Here is a 5,831-nt window from a genome sequence, read left to right on the forward strand (position 1 = left end):
GTTTTCAACCGAAAATAAAATAATTGAATTTTCAGTTAAAAATTTAATATTTACTAAAGGAAAACGAATATTGAATAAAATAGCTAAATTTTAGAAGTGCCTAATTTTCAATTGAAAAAAATTTATCTAAAACAAAAGCAATCCATTTCCAACAAAAATAATTATAATTCCAGCAAGAAGTGATTTTTCTGCAAAAAGAGACGAATTTTAAAGAAAATACATAAATTTTGGACCATTGAATGGTTGAATTAAAAAAAATGCTTTTCCGATTAAAAATCAGGATAATTTTATCAAAAAAAGTACTAGTATTTAAAAAAAAAGAATACTAAACTAAGAAAATCAATTTTCTAGCAGAAAAGATGAAATAGTAATAAAATATGAACATAAACTTCAAACTAATAAAGATACATTTTCACCCAAAAATGGAACACATGAGCGTTTAGTTAAAAAAATTAATTTCACAGTCACACAAAAAGAGGTTATCTGAACTTTTGACCAGCCCTTGTTGGTATTTTGTTTTTGAGGTTGCTGAGTCAATATCCGCTGGCCATTTGGCTTGACACATTTGTGCAGTTTTTCTAGACTCACTGGGTTTGAGTATAATACTGATTAATCCCTGTACAGAGCCTCTTTGCTCCTAACCTCAAAGCCGTCAAACCTAACCTCAAAGAAGCCTCCAATTAGTCAGAATAAACCTCCCAAAATTGCCAAAGTAGTCCCGTTTGCCAATCCGTTCGTTCGAAAACGAGAAACGACCTTGATGTTTGAACGCATACGACACTAATAAGTTTATGACGTCGCTAAATCCGAATTCGGTGTTAAATTGTGTTCTCCAAATCAGGGTTTTATCCTAATCTCAAAACGAAATTCCGGAGTAGCCCAAATAGCCTGTTTTTTGCTAAAAATGAATCTTGTCTACGTTTTTCATGAATATTTGGGCTCGAATAACTGTAACATACAATTTTTGTACATTCTCAGGGCAACAATCACGCCTCACCCATAATAACTCAAATTTTTCTTCTAAACATGCATTCTGTTTGAACACTTTTTCATCAACTTTATAGTGTCGTATGCGTCCAAATTTCAAAGCCGTTTCTCCTTTTCGAACTAAAACGGGTCAGATTGGCTCTCGGATTGAGGTGACTTTTGAGGTTATGTTTGACTTTTTATAGGTTAGTCATGATTTGTGATCAAAGGGATACGAGGAAAGATAGCATCAATCAAAGTATCATGAAAAAAATGAAAATTTGTCCCTTGGTCATATCAGAATAATAAAACGGATTTTGTGCCCACTGGGTACTTGGGAAAGTATATTTTAAGGTTATGACTAGACGTGGAACTTTTCAAGTAAAAAAGGCCCCGGATCCATACTTAGCGACCCAAAAAACATAAAATAACGTTGTTTGGCCTTGTTTTGGCCCTACAACTGGAAGGTCGTTTATTCTGGCTAATTGGAGGCATTTTTAAGGTTTGGTTTGATGATTTTGAGGTTAGGAGCAGCTATTTTGACTATTTTAAGTGTTTTTTGAGGTTAGAAAAAATCCTGACCTGATGGGGCCAAAGAGCGACTGGATTCTGATTCAGCGATCCCAAAAGGGATGGCTTTTAGAACAAATAAATAAACGCTCATTTATCAAATAGTGGAATTTTTAAATGGAAGAGATACATTTTTAACCAACTATATAAATTTTAAACCAAGTATTTGAAAATTCAACAAAAAGTGACAATTTAAAAACAAAAATGGGATAAATTAATTTTCAGCTTAAAAAATTAATATTCAACCAAAAAATGAAACAATACCTCACTCAAGAAATTAATTTAACTAAGAAAGATGAATTTTTAACAAAATATATCAATAACTAACCATCAAATAGTTAAATTTTCAAATGAAAGAATAAATTTTCATCCAAAAATGGAATAGAAATTTTTTAGTAAAAGTCACTAATTTTCAACCCTAAGCAAGACTAGGGTGATTAATTTTCTATCAATGAAGAAAAATTGTTAACAAACTCATAAATTTCTAATCAAATAGTTGAAATTTGAAAAAAATGTGAATTTTCAACCAAAAATGAAATCTTAAATGTTGAGTTAAAAAATTAGTAATTAACAAAAAACAAATGTTCAAGAAAAAGATTGCAGTTTCATTCTAGGAAATAAATTTGCATTTTAATAAAGGAGAGACGAATTAAAATAATACATTTCCTTCCATCAAATAGTTGAGTTTTCAAATAAAATAATAAATTTTCATTCAAAAATGGAATACAAAAATTTAAAGTGAAAAAATGAATGATTAACCACAATAAAAATAACGTTCAGGAAAATAGTTATGTTCTTAACCAAAGAAATATTTAACAACAAAAAAGAATTAATGGAATTTTCAGGAAAAAGACGAATTTTTAATGAAATACTTGAATTTTAACCTTAAATAGATCAGTTTTAATAAAGAAATAAAATAGTTGAATTTTTATTTCGAAAAATAAATATTCAAACAAAGCAATGAGTTTTCAATAAAATATTGAATTTTCTATCATAAAAATGAAGTTTTAATAAAGTATTCAACTTTTAACTAAGCAGTTAAATTTTCATCGAAAAAAGAAGAATAGAATTTACAACAAAATAATAATAAAAATTTCAACCACAAATGAATAATTATCAATTCAAATTTTAATGATAGGATTTTCTACCGAGAAGAACGATCTTCAAATAAAAAAAAGATTGATTTTTTTTTATTGAATTCTATTACCGTCAACCTAGGTTACTATGGTACATTTTGAGGTAATTATGGGATACAATTTACGGTCTATAAATCCGATCGTTACCAAATTTGAACCAGTTATTTTATAAATCATTCCACGAGGATTGAACGATCGTTTTTATTATTATTATTTCTTTTTTTGATACACCAAAAACGAGCGTTTTTTTACCGAAAAAATTTAATTTTGACTTTTAAAGTCCGCCGTTTTGTAAAAAATGATTATTATCAACTTTACGATTGTTCAAAACTTTTCGAAAATTGTTTATTAAAAAATTTTCCCGCTTATGGGGCACAGTCGCATCGCGCGCGGCTCGCTGCGCTCGCAAGTTTGAGCGCGCCTAGAGCGTGCGACTGTTGTTTCCCGCACTTCGCGCTGGGCAGTACATTTATCTCGCGCTTCGCGCTCGATAATGTATTTACCTCGCGCTACGCGCTCGACTTTTCTGCACAAACTATTTAAAACTTAAGGTAAAAGTATCGACAACTGTAAGTTAATGATTGTGAATTCTCTTTTGTTAAAGCTCCTTTGGCTTTAACGAACACATTCACATCACTTACCTAAATTTACTCAATTCTATTCATTCAGCAGATTTTTTGGTTTTTAACTGTTAATCATGATTTTCATGATTAGAGCCAAAACTATACATCCTATCAAAAAGTGGTCCATAACAAATTTGGAGATCTTTTTCAAATGCACAATTTTTGTCCCTTCACCTTTTACCGTATTTTGCATAGTTTGAACGAAAAAATGTAATTTTTGGATTTTTCATAATTTTGTATGCTGTCAAAATATGAAATTTTGATTTTTCAACAAAATTTTTTTTAAATCATTATAATAATCTTGTAGGGCATTCAAAAATCAAAATTTCTCTTCTCTTGACTTTTTTCCATATCGTGCGTTATTTGGCCTAAAATGTTAATTTTCGCGTGTTTTTTGGAATTTTGTAAATGCTATAACTCTGGTAATTTTTAATCTTATGAAAAATGTCATCAGGATAAATTGTTCGAATTTTTAAATACTATATACATCCGTACAGAGAATTTTTGGAAAAGTGGTGTCAAAAATATTGAAAATGTGTCCACTTTATGAATTTTTATCCAAAATGGCTGGCTAATGAACTTGACCTTCAGTTTAGGACCCTAAACGAGTGTACCAAAAGCCAAACTAATAGATTAATTTTTTCAAAATTATCGTGCCCACAGATAGACAGACATACATACATACAGACAGATATAGAGACATACAGGCATACAGACAGACCCATTCGTAAAAACCTGTTTTTCGGATTCAGGGGGTCTCAAATCATGGAAATTTGACAAAAACTGGAGGGGTCAAATTTTACACAAATCTAATGCCTTCTCTGATGAGAATGTAAAAATGCCGTTAAATTTTTTGATTTAAGATAATCCAGTTCTGTGAAGTTAGGGTCCCCGTTTTGCACCTCTTTTTCTTGGGCTCTCCGGAGAATGACTGTAACGCGATAAATTGTTTATGTTTTCATATGAAAAAATTATTGAGAGAAGTTGAAAATTATGCCCATCGAATGTCATAACACCTGTGCTCATATAAATAAAAGTTTTTTCAAAACAAATTCAAGAACAATCGATTTTTCGTAATGTTAACTTACCCTGCGCCCTTAGGAACTGTATTCTTGGGACGATAATTTTTCAAACCCAGTATTGTATTATTTCAAAAATATAATTTCCAGCAAGCTTGCATAAAACTTGCACCAAATTTGCACCAACCTTGCAGCAACTTTGCATCACCTTTGGTGTATAAGATGCAATAAAAAGCTCATAAAAGAAGATGTTTTTCTTTAATACGTTCGAATAGTATATTTCCACACTACATTGGTTCACCGACAATTTTGTAGGACTTTATTCGTCTTGCGAGAATTGCTATACTATACAGTATACACAGATGGGAGCATTGGTTATGACGGAGCAAGAGGTTAGGTTAGGCTCGAATGGGAAGAAAGATGAGACCTAGAGGAGGATAGAAAGGAAGGGAGTTGGGTGTTCTCGGAGGTCGGAGGTCGAGGGTAAAGCGAAGGATATAGCCGGTACGTGGGCCACTTCCAACTCGACTCATGCTCTTCCTTGTGAAGCTATGGGGTTTATCTTATCCTAACCTTACCACATATACTAACTCACGGCTTATCTTCCCAGGTATACGGTTGCACTAAAAAAAGGAAACAGGTATTTTTCACATCTTTGCGGCAGTCTCGTCATATTAGATCTGATTTTTCAATTTCTTCGAAATCTTTTTTCTCTGATATTAAAGGATGAGGCTTGCCGGTGGGGGCCATTCATTAATAGTTGGAGTACTTTTCAAAACCAACTACTTAAGGACATGTGATACTTGGAAAATTGTCGATTTTACCAGTTTTAGGTTCCCCCGGCTTTTTTTCTAGAATAATAAATATTTTGTCTTAAATTTTTTGGAAATGATAGCGATAATGCTAACGGACGTCCCCACATACTTTTTTTGTAGGTTAATTCAAAAAAGTTTTAATTTAGCAAAATGTGATTCATTTACATAGCGCTTAGGAAATAGTATCGATTTTTTCAGTGTTAAATTCCCCCGGCTAACGGACGTCTCCGCACACTTTTTTCGTGTTTTTTTATCCAAAAATTTTTGATATTGCTAACAACGTGCGTGTATATTTCGAGGTTATGTGTGTTACAATTCACCCGAGCGTTGCTTCCAAACTACACAATCTTTTTGGCCGAAAACTTTGGACTTACAAATAAACATAGTAACTAATCTCCCGGAACTAACCTTGTTTGCAGCCAATCAAAAAAGTTTATTTTATAAATGATTTCTAGATTATCGGAAAGGCAAGAGATGAAAACCAACGTAACCTCAAAATAATGCATATGCGTACAATTTTTATTTATCACAATAAAATTTTTTTGTTATTATCCCTCAAAAAAGAGTCCGGGGACGTCCGCTATGATATTTTATAGCATCTCCGAATTCCGTTTTTAAAATTTTTCATTTTTGTGAAATGTTCGCGTTTTGAGACCCCCTCAATCTGTAAAATAGGTTTTTACGAATGCGTCTGTCTCTCTC

This window comes from Belonocnema kinseyi, chromosome 6, assembly GCF_010883055.1.
Source record: "Belonocnema kinseyi isolate 2016_QV_RU_SX_M_011 chromosome 6, B_treatae_v1, whole genome shotgun sequence".
NCBI classification, from domain to species: domain Eukaryota; kingdom Metazoa; phylum Arthropoda; class Insecta; order Hymenoptera; family Cynipidae; genus Belonocnema; species Belonocnema kinseyi.